The 17082-nt window shown below is 48.1% G+C and overlaps 1 long non-coding RNA gene and 2 pseudogenes across 2 annotated transcripts; 1 reads left to right on the forward strand and 2 right to left on the reverse strand.

Moving 5' to 3' along the window:
* Nucleotides 1–4805: 4805 nt before the first annotated feature.
* LOC120616742 (uncharacterized) lies at nt 4806–4924 on the reverse strand (annotated as a pseudogene).
* An 856-nt stretch (nt 4925–5780) lies between these two features.
* Nucleotides 5781–8469, reverse strand: LOC120616663 (equilibrative nucleoside transporter 1-like; annotated as a pseudogene).
* A 369-nt stretch (nt 8470–8838) lies between these two features.
* Nucleotides 8839–11335, forward strand: LOC120616586 (uncharacterized). 2 transcript variants are annotated; one of them, XR_005656624.1, is made up of 2 exons: nt 8839–9289; nt 10544–11335. It is a non-coding gene; the product is annotated as an uncharacterized LOC120616586 (long non-coding RNA). The 2 variants fall into 2 exon arrangements; XR_005656625.1 differs by having other exon boundaries at nt 10690–11335.
* The last annotated feature ends 5747 nt before the right edge of the window (nt 11336–17082 follow it).

Below are 17082 nucleotides of genomic sequence, written 5' to 3' on the forward strand. Positions count from 1 at the left end.
CAGTGCACACCCAGGGCCTGGCTCACGTGGGGCCTGGCTCACCCCGGGCCTGGCTCACCCTGGGCCTGGTGCCCCGGGTGCACTCAGGGTATGGTCAATCGCTCCACCTGGGGCATGAACCCAGGACCTTCTGCGTGTAAAGCAGATGTGCAAACCACTACACTATGGAGCCACCCCTCAACAGATCTTTTTAGGGAACCCACAATACTGGAAACTCTGACCTTAGCAGGGCGTGAGCTGGAACTTCCTGTGCGGCCATGGGATCAAGTGAGGCTGAGCCAGTCTGTGGGCCACCTGGACAGGTGTGGGCAGTGATGGGGCAGAGGGCTGGGCAGTGTCTAATGTGGTGTCAGTGCTGACTCTCCCTTCCCCTTTCCCAGCCAGTGACCTGGAGTGGGCAGTCACATGGGGCTCTGATTTCTGATGGAGATAAAATTAGAAGGGAGGACTGGACTTTCAGAAGTCAAAGGGACCCCAGGGACCATCTAATCCAGACATTAAACAGATGGGAACCTGAGGCAGTGCCATGAGATGCTTTGTGTTCTGGTTGGATGGTTTGTGGGGAAGCCGTGGGCTGTGGGCTGTGGCTCCAGTTGCTGGGGGGTTGGGGTGGCCACTGAGTCTCTCATTAGCCCTGGATCCCCAGTGGTAGCCTGGGCCAGGCTCTCTTTCTGGCCACTAACTCCTACCAAAAGTGTACTTTTCCCAGATGGCTTTTTTGTCTGGGGCTGGTGGTAGATGCCTGTGCCATTGCTGTTTCAGTGCAGACTCTTGCTCCCATGGTCCTGAGGCTTGTGGGGGCTTGTGGGTGCCGTGCTGGCTGTCTCTTCCCTAGAGTCCCCCCACCCCCCCCCCCCTGCAGCCCTCCTCCCTGGACTGCGCTTGCCCACTCCTCATCTTGCCCTCCCACTGCCCTTCTTATCGCTCCCTGGAGGGAAATTTCTCCTCTCTGCTGAAGACTCTCCTGTGTGTGTGTGTGTGTGTGTGTGTGTGTGTGTGTGTGTTGTAACCTGCCCCCTCTCCAGGGTGCCATGCTGCCTCCCACTGTTTAACGGGATTCTTGAGTAAGGGCTTCACGGGCACATTTTCCGTTCTTGTGTCCAGAAAATCTCTTCCTTGTTCCTCAGAAAATCTCTTCCTTGTTCCTAGGCCTCCTGGAATTGACATAGGCGTGCCTGCTGGACTTTGTTCTGTAGAGTTAGCTCCATTCCTTACATGGCTGGTCCCTAGGCAGCAACACCTGGGGCTCCAGCTTCAATTTACACTTAAGATCAGGGCAGAGGATGCCAGTGTGGCGCTCATGGTCTAGAACTCTGAGAGACCTGAGTTTTTGCTGCCAGCAATGTCTGTGGGTCGGTAAAATGTCAGGAATAGAGGGAACGCTGAGGAGGTTTGGATCTCAACCATCACATACTGGACTCCCAGTTCATCCCAAAAATGAATGGAATGAGCACCTGGAGTGCGTCAAACATTGTGCTTGGCATCGGAGGGTGTGATGGTGTACAAGAGAAAGGCCTTGCCTCCCTGGAGGATGCCTATAAACTCTGGTTCCGCGTTGTATGATGGGGAAGCACCAGGAGTGCTAAGAATACAGAACCGGAACCTAGGAAGGGATCTGGGAAAACTTGCTTCCTATTGAGATTGGCTGGTGGGTAGGGGCAGGGAGGGGTGCTGGGAATTCCTGGAGGTGGCCAGGGCAGGGTTAAAGATGGCCAAGTGGCAGGGCCTACTCAGATGGCTACCCTCAGTGCTACTCACAGCTGTATTTACTTTTGGGGTCCCTCTGTCCCACAGCACAAAGTTTCAGGAGGGTAGAGACCATCTGTGGTTCTTGGTACCTGATGGGGAGTCATAGCTCAGGTAACACATGAACAAATGAACTTGATGGAGTTCTGTTTAGATCCTGAGGCAACTGGGGAGCACTGCAGGAGTTTAAGTCGGGGTTAAGCTGGTTAGCTTTGAGCTTTTGGAAGATTATGCAGGCTGCTGTGGGAAAACGGGAATGGACAGTATGTCTGGGGAGCTTCCTCTGGCTGTTACCTGAAGGGGAGTCAGAGAAATTTGAATCTGGCACCTAAAGATGAAGGCAGCCATGTGCAAGGACCAAAGAGTAGCAGCAAGAAGCTGAGAAGGACCCCTGGCTGACAGGTAAGGGTGACCCAGTTCTACAACCACGAAGAACCGAATCCTGCCAACAGGAATGAGCTCAGAAGACGACCCCAAGTGCCAGGTGAGATCACAGCAGGAGGAAACTTTGATTTTAGCCTTGGAAAGCACCAAGCAGAGAACCCAGCCACTTCACCCTGGACTTCCAACCTGCAACCTGGAAGGGAATATATGGGTGCTGTTCTAAGGCACTGAGGGTTGTATGTTATAACAGCAATAGAAAACAACCGCACTGATTTCTGGATGCATTCACTGAATTGAAAACAAAGGTGGACAGTGGGTCAGAAGGCGAGCAGAGAAAAGAAATAAGTCCAGGTGGATTTGGAGTGGGCAAAGACCAAATGCATAGAAAGTAGGTGCTGGATAAATGTTGGCCACTGTGGCCATGGCTGAAACTGCGGGGACACTTAGGTCCCAGACGCAGGTGCCGATCTGCAGAGGGGCCTTTGCCTACAGACAATGAGGCTGTCTCAAAGTCATGGATTCCATGAGGTGTGATGGGATGGAGAAAGCAGGTGATATTGTCATGGCCCAAGCCCCTTTGAACCCCATGGGGCTGGGTTCTGTCAAGCAGGCCCGTCTTCGCCCTCTCTGCCTCGGAGCTTGAGCCTCTCCTCCCTCGCATGTGTGCCCTGTCTATGGAGCAGGGAGGAATGAATAGGAGTCCGTTGTGGCCAGCTCTGTCTTGTGAACTTTTTATGACTATGCTCTATTGACAGATGGTTTCTTGCTTTGCCTTTGGAGGGGACAGGGAGGTCACAGTCCCACTCCTAGAATGTGAGAACTGGAAGTGTATTCAGGGCCCATCTGTTCCCCCTTGCCCTATAACAGAGGGAAATGATGAGGCTTGGAGAGGGAAGGACACCCTCCATTCACAGAACAAACCAGGGACCAGGTTCCTTTTCCTCCCTCCTTTCCTCCCTCCCTCCCTCCCTCCCTCCCTCCCCTCCCTCCCTCCCTCTCTCTCCATCATTCAGACATAGCTTCCAGCTGGGGATGGAGAGAGGCAGGATTCTGGGAGCAGCAGGCCATTCCCCTCCTAGTCCTGTGTTTCTTCTCCACAGACCCCAATACTGCCAAGGAGAGAAAGTCTATGTGCCTCATGCTTCGAAAGGCCAAAACTCAAAACGTCAGAGTTTTGAGTAAGGAAAATTTCATTGAATGAGAAGGTGCCAACCGAGAAGATAGAAGACCTAGTGTACCTCAAATCCATCTTAAAAAAGAACAGAGTTCAGGCTTCTTTTATGTCAAGAGAAGGGGAAATGGGAAGGGCGAGAGATGATTGACTACTGCAGGCATCTGGGCGCCAGCAGAGGTCCAAGGAAGACTGTGCTAGTTGATGTGAGTCCGGTCACAAGGTTCCTGCAAATCTCTGATAAACAATACATACTTCCCTTTATCTCCTCAAGCCACAAGCAGAATTCCTCTAATGATTAGCATGTCTGTATGTAAAACTAAGCAGAAACTATTAGCCTGAAGGCCATAGGAACAAAGTGGGCTTCAGCAAGATGAAGTCAGAGAGACTGAACATTTCTCTTTGTTACAATTTGATTTAGATCAGGGATTGGCAAACGTTTTCTGTTAAGGGCCAGATGGTAAATATCCGAGGCTGTGGGCTATATAATCTCTGTTGCAAATATTCAACTCTGTTGTATAGCACAAAAGCAGCTGTTGCCAATATATAAAAAGATGGACATGGCTGTGTTTCCATAAAAAAAATTATTTATAAAAAAGGCAGAGGGTTGCATTTGGCCATGGGCCATAGTTCATGGTTGTTGATGGTTGACTAGGTAGTTGAACTAGTTGATAGTTCACGCTATCACACTATTTACGCTAATGTTATTTACCCTACTTTTTATGTTACACACAGTATTCTGCATCTTGCTTTGTCAGTAGGAGACTGTCCTTATACAGTTTTGGTGTTTATATTCACATTTGGATGATGGTGGTGGTGGTGGTGGCTTCCCCTATTGTCATCAATACCATTATTTGGAGCCTAGTTGTGGAAGGTCTTAGATGCCTAAAGCACTTGCTGGTGATACAGAGCCCTTAAGAGATTTTTAAAAAATAGTAATATGATTGTTTTCAGATTTAAAAAATTTTAACAAGTAATATACTGATATCACTCAAAATTATGCCAAAAAGTTATACAGTGAAAAACTTCCCTCCCATCCATTTTCGTTACCCATTTATCTAAGTAGAAGCAACCAATGAGACTCATTTTCTACATACAGAGTCTATATCTATCTATATTTACGCTAATGTTATTTACCCTACTTTTTATGTTACACACAGTATTCTGCATCTTGCTTTGTCAGTAGGAGACTGTCCTTATACAGTTTTGGTGTTTGTATTCAGATAGCACTAACAAATTAATTTATTAAATGTCTAGGGAAGTTTAACATCATGATGGTGAATCTTTCTCGTCAGGAACGCAATAGGCCTTTCCATTTGCTCAGATCTTTTGTGTGCCTAAGTATTTCATATTTTCTTCCTCTTTATCTTGAATATTTCCTGTTGAGTATATTCCTAGGTGTTTTAGGTTCTTTCTTCTTTTATATCTTCTGATTATTGTTGGTATATATGAAAGCCACCTTACTGAATTCTCTTATAGTTTATTTTTTATTTTTTATTTTTTATGCCTATAGCACTTGGTCTTCCTAGGTGGTCTCGCATTCAAGTACTAACCAGGCCCAACCCTACTTAGCTTCCGAAATCAGACGAGATCGGGCTTGTTCAGGGTAGCATGGCCGTAGACTCTCTTATAGTTTAGAATAGTGTTTTGGTTAATTCTCTTTGGGTTTCCCATGTATATAATCATATTATCTGCAAATGATGATTTTACCTGCTATTTTCCTATTTTATATTTCTATTTTTTTCTCTTGTCCAATTGCATTGGTGGTTCCTCCAGAAAAGGTTAAATAATAAATGGAAGAAGGCGTCTTTATATTTTTTCTTACTTTAATGAAACTGCTTCTGGAAGACGATTTTTTTTTTAGGGAAAAAAAGTTTATTTAGTCAGAGAGCCTTCGAAGGCACCTGGTTTCTGTTGATTATAACAAAGGCAGTAAAATGGCAACAGTACGGGGTGCATGATGGGTAGGAACAAAGCAAGGGGAGCAGAGGAGGGACGGGGGAGGTTGGGAGAAGAGGCACAGAGGGAGAAGGGAGGCATGGAAACATCAGACTGGATCTTAGAATAGGCAGTCCTGGCCCCTGGCCACCCTGGTACAAGCAGATGAACATATGCACACAGACAGACAGACAGACACACACACACGCGCGCGCGCGTGCACACACACACTCACACACTCACTCTGAGCCTAGGGGCCTCTGCTATACTGCTCAATCAAGGATCAGTAAGATCCAAGTGTGGGAGGTTTCAAACATATGCAGAGACTGCATCCCTTCCCTTAGACTCTGATCCTCAGGCCCACAATGTCCCTGCTGTCCACCAGAGGCTCCCTCCTCAGGGGCGTGGACACCTGGGCCCAGCACAGGCCATGAGAAAGCAGGAGTCAGCTAGAAGAGAAAACCTCCAGCCCATCCCTGCCCAGCCCTGAAGAGGGAAGGTCAGGTGCAGGGAGCTGGTGCAGTCCTCTGTTCATCACTGGTCACACAATTGCTTGGAACAGGAAGGAGAAGACAGCCCCCAGGGCCAGGCCAAGAGACAGAAAGAAGGCCATCATGGTTCCAACTGTCTCTGCCTTAGCCGGCATCACTTTCTTGGGCCCAAAGCATATGCAGAAACTGGTGAGGTAGCCGTTGGAGAAAGTGAAGGCGGCCAAGAAGATGATGAACTGAGTCGTGCTCGAAGACCGCAGCCCGGCACTGGCAGGGCTAGATGTTGCAGAGCCACAGCAGAGACACGAACACCAGCCAGGCCAACACCAGGCTTGGCAGCCAGGCCACATGGACACGGCTGTGAGGCTCCCGTCCAGCAAGTCAAAGACATTGAAAGTCAAGAAACAAGACATGAGAATGAAGGAGTCTTCCCAGGTGCTGGCGTCTGCAGTGTTGGATTTGACCTCACCAGTCATGGCGGGAAACGCCCCAATGGTGACTGTGAAAATGAAGCAGACAGAGAAAGCTGAGACTAAGATATTTTTGAGGATGGCTCAGATTGAGTGGCTTTTGGTGGTGGGCTGAGAGTTAGGGGCTGAAAATCCAGCCTCCTCTTTGCCTGCTCTTGGCTCCTCTCCTGGGAGATGACAGGTAGTGGAAGGATCTTTACTAATGAGGTCCATCTTGGTCTTCTACTCCCCAGGCTCTTTGAGCTTGAGCTGCTGGTAGTAGCAGTAGAATTCCAGCCAGGGCGGCCCAGGTAACAGATGATGGTCAGACTGATGCCCCCACAGGCTGTGATAAAATAGCCAAAGGCACTTTCTAATAGCTCTGAGCCTCTAGTGATGGCATAGATCATGGCAACTGAGCCAAAGATGCCTGCCAGGCCCTAGATGCTCATGATGGGGACCGTGTAGTTAGCAGGCAGGAGGCCAGACAGACCAATCAGGCCACCCTGCAGAATGGCACCGAACAAATTAATGAGCATGATCTTGATTCTGGTGACGATGAAGAAGGGCAGGGCATCCAGGGGCACCTTCAGTGGGACAGCAGTGATCAGGAACACCAGGAGGATAGCCACAAGGCTTCCCAGGACCCAAACAGATTGGGGGGTCCTCTGATGCAGAAAGGAGTTGAGACAGGTGAAGAGCAGCAGGGGCAACATGGCACACAGGGTCATGACATTGTCAAAGATGGCACTCAGAGAATTCTGCTCTAGAGAGGGCGCTGTGGGGGCGGCTAAGGCCTAGATGTCCCTGATCAGTTTAGCAGTGACCAAGGACACATTCTGGGACTGGTCCAGGCAGTTTGTGAGTGGCCGTCTTGAAAAAAATTCCGGGGAAGCAGGGTCCCCAGACCCAGCATGATGAGGCTAAGCCAGACAGCTTTGTACCTGTCTGGAGGCTGGGACTGGTTGTCATGGTGACAGTGTTCTGGATTTTGCCTAGCTGACAGCCCCCTCCCTCTGAGGTTTGCAGATGCCAGACTTGCCAGCAGAAGGGTGGGAGCAGTGGGGGCCTGGTCAGTCCCTGGGTGATGGTCCTACCTCCAGCTCTGTCAGCAGGCCATGTCCATGGGCTCCTCCTGGATAAGGGTCCAGAATGAAGATGGTGCACAGGGCATATGGGGAAAGAACCCCCCAGGCCTTGATCCTGAGTGAATTTTCTTGTCCTGATACTCAGAGGCAGGGAGCTGGTTGTTTTTTGAAATGTTCATTTTATTCTGTTTTGTCAAGAGCGTTTACTAAAAATATATATGTTGAAATTTATCAAATATCCTGTTAGTATATATTGATAAGACTGTTTTTTTTTCTTATTTTATCTATTAATATGTTGCATTATATTAAGAGTTCCTAATATTAAACCGTCCTTGATTTTCTGGAATAAGCCTTGTTTGGTTATGATTTAAAATTATTATTAATGTGCAGTTGGATGGTGTTTGCTTATATTTATAAGCATTCTTGCATCAATTGAGCTCAGTCTGTGGTTTTCTGTACTGGGTGTGTTAAACCTGATGCCTGAGATGTCCTCCGAGCACAGGTGTGTGGGAGGCTGCAGCACCTGTGCACCTGGAGCTCATGGGAAAGGGCCAGACTAGGGAGAGAGATCTGTGAGCTTCTTGCATAGAGGTGGTATTTTGTGCCAGGAGACTGGGTGAGATCACCAGGGACTGAATGGATAGAGTTGAAGAGAAGAAGACTGAACCCTGGGTGCTTCCACATGTTCTAGTTGGCCTCTGAGGAGGTACCAGCAGAAGTGGGAAATGATTTGGCAATAAGGAGGAATGAGATACTGATCCGTGCTATTGTATGGATGAACCCATTATGCTGGGCGCAAAAGGCCACATGATTCCATTTATATAATATGTCCAGAACAGGCAGATCTATAGAAATGGAATGTAGATCAGTCATTGTGGGGGCTGGAGGGAGGGTTCAGGATGGGAATGGCTGCTGGCGGGTAAGGGTTTCTTCTTAGGTGATGCAAATGTTCTAAATTTAGTGACAACTCTGTGACTATGCTAAAACTACTGAACTGTACACTATGAGTGGGTGTATTTTATGGTATGTCAATTATATCTCAATAAAAATGTGTGTGTGGGCGGGGGGCGGAACCTGCGAAGTGGCTAGAATGAAGAAATAGAATCTGGTGACTGGCAGGAAGCTCTCCACCCCAGGTCAGGGCTCAAAGCCTTACCAGTGGGAGGCCAGTTCTCACCTTTTTTGGCAAAGTGGAGGAACATTGATTGGGGACAAGAGTACTTGGCAACAAGTTCAATTCTTTCAATTCTTGTACATTATTCTTCATTGCTAGGCGTACTAACCTGGCAGCCAGAAAAGAAGGTCGATTTTAGAAGGAACACTTCCCCAGGAGGAAAAGATTTACTGGCAGGAGGTGACAAAGAAAAATGAGTAGGCTCGGCGCTAGAGCCTAGACTCGCCCTACATAAATCAGCAGGTGACCTGGCTGACCTGGGCCGGGAGAGAGGATGACTGGGGCTGATTCTGGAAAGGGAGACGCCGCGGGGCAGAAGGACTAGGAAAGGTGGGCGGGGCTGTGCCTGGGTGGAGGCACTGCTGAATCCGGCAGCAGGGAGGATTAAGGTGTGGAACGTCGGAATTGATGAGGTTTATGTCTTGGTGGTAGAAGGGGAAGGAAGGAATGGTCCTGGAAATCTGGCCCATGCCTCGCCAGGCCGTTTGGAAGTATCTGTTGGTAGCCCCGCGTGAGTATAAGGCTGGCCCCCAGCCTAGGAATTGGTCCTTATGTGGAGGGACCCGAGCCATGCGCACGCGCAGATGGCCTGGTGGGCGTGCCGGAAGTGCTGCGGTCAGAAGTGGATGCTGCAGGGCAGTGAACCCGAAGTCGCTGCTGGGGCGGCGAGGGTGTCATCTTGCAGGAAACAGGATTTAGTGAGGAAGAGAGGAGGCTGTTCCAGGCAGATGGAGGTTTGCTCTGCCAAAGTGATCCAGAAGCCACCGATGGAGGTCTCCGGCCAGTGGAGATGGAGATTGCTAAGGATGCTGGCAGAAGGGGTGCCACCGGAGAAGATACTGAGTCAGGTGAAGGGGCCTGGTGGGTAGGTGCTGCCGCCGGAGGTGTGAAGCGCAAGGCACTGTCAACGAGTGAATGAGTGACCAGCTCGTGGTCTGTGCTAGGTTTTCACCCTCTTTACACTCATTTTCAAATGTAGAAAATTGAGGCTCAAATTGAGGAGAAATGACTTGTTCTAAATCCCACAGTTGGTACACGGGGCAGCCAGGATTTGAGCTGGGCCTCCTGATTCCAAAGCCAAATCTGGGGCTCCTGTATTGGAGTTTAGGGGGCAACTTGTTCTGCACAGGATCAGATAGCATTTTCCGCTGTGCAAGCCAAGAGGCAAAATCGAGGGAATTATGTAGGTAAGTACTTAATATAAGATGACATAAAACACATTTCTATACATTTTTATTGACAGAATTAAAAACTTTATTTGCAGACACTAAATTTGAATTTCATAAAACTTATGTCATGAAATACTATTCCTTTGATTTTTAAAAAACCACTTAAAAATATGAAAGCCATTCTTTGTTCGAGGGTCATACACAATCAGGTAACAGGCCTGAGGTACCGATCCATACTATCAGTTTGCCAATTCCTGGTCTAGGTCTGTGCTGGCCAGTACAGTGGCCACTGGCCACAAGCAGCTACTGAGAGCTTCGAAAGTATCTAGTCTGAATTGAGATGTACTATAAGTATAAAATCCACGTTGGATTTCAAAGATAGTCCCAAAAACCCAGTAAAATAATTTTCTATTGATTACATGTTGAAATTATAATATTTTGGATAGATTGGATTAAATAAAATATTTTATTAAAATTAATTTCACCTTTTTTTTTTACCTTTTTACTAATTGTCTAATAATCTTTTAATGTGGCTATTAGAAAATGTTAAATTAGACATGTCTTTGCATCATATTTCTGTTGTACAGCCCTGCTCGGGTAGGGAGGCTGGTGTTTGCGGGGTGTGAGGACCACTCTGTTTGTGTTGAAGAGGTGGGTGGACATGCGGCCTGGCATTCAGGAGTGGAGTGTGGGGACAGTGCATCTCCTTAAGGAGACAGTGGGGACAGTGCATCTCCTTAAGGAGAAGTGGTAGGCAGGGAGAGCGGGTATGCAGATCAAGGAAGCTTCAGCAGTACTGGGTTCGAGGTGGGGGTAGGTCTTCAGGGAGTGGTGGGATCGAGCTATTTTGGGGGCAGCTGTGAGTGGCTGTGGGGCAAGCAGGTGGCAAGAAGCAAGAGGTTACTGAGCAGTCGTTCTCCATTCTGAGCCTAGACTTGGGGAAGTGGTTTGGCCAGTTCACTGACAGAACACGGACAGAGAATGTGAAGATGTGGCAGTCACCTCAAGGATCCTTCCTTTTCATGGCAGGAGAAGGTCCTGTTCCCCTGTACTGAGTGAGACTTTTCCTCTCTCCTCAGCCACAAGCCTCCTTGGCCCCGCCTGGGGTGACCTGCCTCCTCCCGCCCTGTACTGGGAACAGACAGCTTTTGGAATCATGCACCCTGGCTGTTCATGCCCAGGAGCCTGTGGCTTCCTGTTTCTCAGTGAAGGAGAAAGGCGGGGTATCTGCGTCCCTATCTGTGCTCTTTCATACTCAGTATTTGTGGTGGGAGGGTGAAAACCCAGGCATGCCTCTTGTCTCTTGTCTCCAAGTCCTGTGCCTTGGAAGAGGGTTGGAGGTACCAACAGGACACTACAGGGGAGGCCTAGATCCCAGGCCTGGCACTGCTGGACATGTTCCTCCCTGCTATAGACCGAATGTGTGTGTCCTCCCCTTCCAAATTTGTATGGTAAAATCCAACCCTCAGTGTAATGGTGTTAGGAGATGGGGCCTTTGGGAGGTGATTAGGTGATGAGCCCGGAACCCTCATGAATAGGATTAATGCCCTTATAAAACGGACCCCGGAGAGCTACCTCGCCCCTTCTACCCTGTGGGGACACAGCGAGAAGACAGCCATCTATGAACCAGGAAGCAGATTCTCACCAGACACCAAGTCTGCCAATGCCTTGATCTTGGACTTCCCAGGCTCCAGAATTGTAACAAATAAATGTTTGTTTATAAGCCATCTAGTCTTTATAGTATTTTGTTATAGCAGCTTGAACGGACTAAAACTCTCCCCTTCTCTGACCTTGGTTTCCTTCTTTGTTAATGAAGGATTTGGACTCGATCTTTAAAGGATCATCTCGACACTTTGCCAGCCATTAGGGACTAATGTACTAGAAGAAATGGTCAAAGCAGACTGTGCTGCTAGGGGCAGGAAGCGAGGGGGCTGTCACCTGTGGTGGGATGGTTTTCTCCTTGAGAGAGGTAGATAGTCTTTCCTCACTGTCTTCCTTGCAGGCCCGGCATTCAAGGCCCTCCACTGGCTGGTTCTGATCCAACTTTCCAGCCTTACTGCCCATCCCACCCTATGCATGGAGTTGGAGTTGTAGCCACACATAGACAAAAAGTTCTACCCCACCCCCTTTTAAATGTCTCTTATTGCCCCTCCTTTCTATCCCCTCCCTTGGACTTTTGCTCACTTCCTGTTTCCTGTGGTTAAAAGGAACTCTGTCATGGTACGTAAAAACCCCACCCAACTTTATCCAATGGCACAGTCTCAACTCCTTTCTTTCATATGGGGCTACTTGCAGTTCTCCAAACTGTCTGCTTCGTCAAGGCTTGGGCTCCTCTGCCCTCACTTCCTTCTCCTCCATCTCTACCTGGAGAACCCTCATTCAATCTTCGTGGTGCAGCCTGGGAGTCTGTTCCTCTGGGAAGTCTTGTCCTTCCCACCCACCTCCTTAGCTTGGTTTGGTGCCTCCCACATGTCCCTGTCCTCCTGCGCTTCCCTGATATAGCATTGGTCTCACCATATGGTGAGGTGGCTCAGCTCCTGGGGCAGGGGTGGCCTCTGATGGTGGAGGCCAGCAGGTTACCTAGGACAGGTGCTCAGTGATGTTCCCTGAAAGGCTGGCTGACTGAAGGAAAGCTTTTGGTGTCTCCCTTCCTTGTCATTAACATGCGGTTGTTGAAAACCTATCGTGATGAAGACTGGACACCTGAATGGTCCTTGCCTTCCTTATATAAGCAGCTCAGCTCATTTCTCAGTGTCCCTTGCAGTTAGGTGAGGCTACGTGACAGAGTAATAGTGAAAATGTGAGTGAAAGTGGGGTATGTTGCTTCCGGGCCTGGACCTTGAAAACTCCCTCTCTGCCCATTTCCTCTGACAGTTGCATGCAGATGACAAGGCCTGAGGGGATGGCAGAGCCACAAGATGGAAGGGGTCTGGTCCTTAAGTGACCATGTGGAAGAGAGCTGCTTCTCTGGCTTGAACACCCACCCAGGACTGTTCATCTGTAAGAAACAATATTCTATGGTGTTCAGATGTGTTTGGTACCATAATATAGCCCACCCTGACTGATATTCCCATTGTCCACTCCTGAGTGGAAGTGGATGAGTAACGAAGGCACATTCAGGCCTAGATGGTGGATCAGACAGGGGGAGGTGAGTGAGAGAAAGATGTCCAGGATGACCCAGCTATGTTCCTGGCCCACACAGGTGGCTAGATGGTAGAGACAGTCTCTGCGGCCAAGAATGCTGATAGAGGGTCTGGGCTCAGGGGAAAGGTATGAACGTCATCTGCTCAGTTTGGGACATGTTAAGATTGAGGTTCCTTGGTGACAGTTCAGTAGAGATAGTTATTCATGAGGGTTTAGAGTTCAGGAAAGTGTCTATCCTGAGGGCTATGGGCATGTTCGTGGCAATTGAAGCCAAGGGGATTGTGAGTAAATAGCTGGATTGTCTGGGAACCAGAAACATGCTAAACCATAAACAAAAGACCCTCCAGGGCTGATCTTTCAGGAGACACTGCTGCCTTTCAGAGAGAAGCAGCTCTCAGAGGGAAGACATTGTTTTTGTTTTATAGGCTTTTCCTTCACCTGGTCTGCAGCACTGGGTCTTCAATTTGTCCCTACCCCAATGCCCAGTACCTGGACTGCTTTATAAAAGTAAGAGTACAGCCCCAGGAGCCTGGAAATGTGAAACTTTAAAAGCTATGAAGGGGATTGTGACATGGGGTCCAGGGGGACTGGGACGGTTAGTTCTGTACGGGAAGCACATGTTCCATTGAGGTCTGATTCCAGAGGAGTGTCCTGGGCATCTCTGATTGGCTTCTGGTGGGCAAAGTCTCCCTCTGAGCCTCAAGCTGGGCATGGGTGGCTGTCACAAGAATGTGACTCTGGGGAGGCCACTAGCTGGTAGAAGTTCTCCAGAACCCCCAAGTCTGTTTGGAGTGTTGGATTTGAGACATAGTAGGGGAGCTCAGCAGGGGAGGTGTTTTCCTTTAGATGCTTCTGTTGTTACTGTCATAGCAGCTCTCATTTCCACCTACTACTTTCCAGGTTTAACACTTGGCACAGCACACGTTCTCTGATCTCTGCAGTGGTGCTAGGAGGCAAATGTTATCAACCCTGTTTGAAAGATGAAGCTGAGCTTCATAGAGGCCCAGTTAGGGACTGACATCGCAGCTGCCTTCCATCAATGAAACTGGGTGTAGGGGCCCAGGAACAAGATGACAGCACCCACCTTACCTGCTGGCAGGCAGTGGGGTTCAGCTCCTGTGGACACTTACGACTGTGGCCCAGTATGATTTCATCTAACGCTTTTCCAAAAGTAACTGGAAATAGAACATTTTGTAGAAATATCAAACTTTGAAAATGTTGGTAAATCATTCCTTAAGATGTTCAAAACACTGTACAGGGCAAGTAAGCAGATTCGGAGTCAGATTCTGAGTCAAATGAGGCCCACAAAGAACCAGTTCATAACCTTAAGTTAAGAAATCTTTTATTCATTCTGCAGGTATTAGGGTGCCCACTAGAGGTGTCCAGCTGAAGGGGACAGACCAGGTGCAGGAAGTCATTGAGCTCATGGTCAGTGTCAATGTTGTGTGGTCTGTGCTCTAAGAGGGACCCTTCCTTGGGGCATTACAGAGCACTTCTTGGAGGAAGCAGAATCGGATAGATGTGTTAGTTAGGGCTGCTGTGACAAAGCACCTCAGATTGGGTGGTATACAATAACAGAAATTTATTGTCTCACAGTTCTGGAGGCCAAAAGTCCAAAATCAAGGTGTTGGCAGGGCCATTCTCTCTGCAGCTCTAGGGGAGAATCTGTTCCATGCCTCTCTCCTAGCTTCTGGTGTGGCCGGCAATTCTTGGTGTTCCTTGGTGCTATGGGCCCACCCTACTCCAGTTTGACCTCATCTTAACTTGATTACATCTGCAAAGACCCTATTTCCAAATAAGGTCATATGCACAAGTACCAATGGGTAGGACTTGAACATGATATTTAGGAGGGGACACAATTCAACCCACAACAGATATGTAGAGCAGGCAGGTGAAACTTGGGGGAGAATATTCCAGGTAGAGGGAATAGCAGGTACAAAGGCACCTCCAGAGGCAGAGGAGTGCAGGCGAGTTCCAGGAAACAAAAGAAATTGAGCACATCCGGAGTGGGGATGGGGCGTGAGGTGCGGCGAGGAGCTCACACTGGGCCTCATGAGTTGTGTGGAATGATCAGCCTTGGCTAGGTCACAGTTCGAGATAAACCCCCAACCTCGGTGGCTTGACATGGTACAGTATCATTTCTCATTCATGGCAAGTCTGACGTGGGTTGAATGGCTCTTCTTCATAATATAACTGTCATCAGAACATATGGTCTCTAGGGGGAGAGAGGTCTGGGGGAGGCCCCAGCCTCCACTGCCCAGGACCAGAAGTGGGTTTTCCACTCGCAGACCACATAGCAAGGGGGGCTGGTGGGGAGGGGTTATGGATTTCTGTGACCCCAACTGTTTTTCTCACCCATCTTCAGGGTTAAGATTTCATTCTCAGAGCACTGGGAAGCCAGCCAGGGTTTTCACACAGAGTGTGACAAGATCCGACTTGTGTTTTAGAAAGTTTCCTCCAGCTAGAGCCAGAGTCAGCCCTGAAGTGGGGGAGCTAGAGCCCAGAAAGCTGTGGATGGAAAGTGGCCTGGGTGTGAGTCGGCCAATGCAGTCACAGCATATTTGCAGTTAACTCGTGTAACTGCCATCTTGCAGGCTTAACCAAAAAAAAAAAAAAAAAAAAAAAAGAGAAAATTTAATTCATGCAATTTAAAAAAACTTTGAAAATGCATTTTGTATCTGTCCTCTTTATTATAGACTTGGCGATTGTTACATTCTTACACATATATTGCCAGACAGCCTGGATCCTCAAAGCCAGAAGACTGTACTCTATAGTCTATGGGCCTCTTAAGGGACTTTCAGGGGTAAGTGGGCTCCTTGTTGATTTGGGAACCTCATTGTCATGAAAGAGGCCCTCAACTCAGGATCTGTACATGGGACCCAATAACAAGAGCGGAGAGCCTTGCGTCAAAGGGACTTCTGGCTGCTTCCAATATCCCAGTGCCCAACCTCTGTCAGAAACACCCCTGGATGCAGTATAAAAGCATTCTGGGCTGTGACTGACCCTCGCTGGTCTGCAACTTCTAAGCCATTGCTTCATTTGTGCCTCAGAATAATTGAATTTGATACAAGACCTAATTTAGACCAAGAAACTCAGGAGCTCAGAGACCCCTCCACCAACAGTAGGCAGGAGCCCTGGAAGCAACATAGAATTGTAAGTCCTGGCTTTGCAGCCACAGTTTTAGTTGTATGATTTCAGCATTTTCTTGTCTAAATTATGGATAACCACACACAAAATTATTTCAAAGCTCCAATAAAGCAGTGTTGGTGAAAGCATTTTGCACACTGTGAAGTGTGGTTCAAATGTTATCCTTGGACTTGACATATCATTGAAAGTATTTCCCAAGTTGTGCTAAAGGAATCCATGTTGGCAAGGGCAGGAGATTAAGTGAATTGGTGCCCCCGTCGTTGTGTCCTGTGGATGCACTTAGACTATTTGACTTTGAATTTAATCGCCTGACTTATCTTCATTGCTTGGACAACATCTCCTGTGAGCCGCATCCCTGGCCTTTATTTCTGTAGGTAGGTGAGGGCTGGGCTGGAGATGGGGACTTCACTGCAAGCCTTCCTGCCAGATCAGTACATGACCATGGTTTTATGGATGTATGTGAATTTCAGTTATAGAATCTATCCTGAAAGTCAAGTGGTCAGGTGGGCCATGGATTGAACCAGAGGGCATTTGCTCATCTAGGGGTTGGTGCCCCAACTCTAGTTGATACCTTGCGGGGAATGAAGTGCTGTGCGGCCAAAGCTTCGGATTTTCTGAAGTCAATTATTTTTCCGAAATGTAAAATTGTCACATTTTTTATTCTTACAGCAACTCTGCTGGCTGGCTAGATTGGGAAGTAAGTCTTGAGCCAAGGCTCTGGACTTCAGTGTTCTCGTTTATAAATTGAAAATACCACCTTTCATGTGACTGTTAGGATACCAGGTGAGAACATATGCGCATAACCTGCCACATTGGGCCAGGCTGCAGGAATCCAGCAGCCACTTGTATTCTGTTGTTATTGGTAATCCCCAGGCTTCAGAGGTTGTAATCCTGGTTCATGTGGGGCCCATCAACCATACGATTAAAAGGAATCAAGTTTGGTGGTCAAGGAGGTAATATTAAGGGGTGTTGTATATTAGAAAAAGAGAATTTCTGCGTCCTCCTCGTTCAGAAAACTCCCGCCCAAACCTCATGATTTCACGTTAGTGGTATATTAAATATTAAATTTCAGCAAAAGTTAAATGAAAAAAATTTAATCAAAAGTATAAATGCGATGCTAATCGTCAAGTGGTGTCAGGCAGCCTTGGGGAACACCGTGGTTCCATCTTTCTCCCACCACA

This window comes from Pteropus medius, unplaced genomic scaffold, assembly GCF_902729225.1.
Source record: "Pteropus medius unplaced genomic scaffold, Ma_sr-lr_union100, whole genome shotgun sequence".
NCBI classification, from domain to species: domain Eukaryota; kingdom Metazoa; phylum Chordata; class Mammalia; order Chiroptera; family Pteropodidae; genus Pteropus; species Pteropus medius.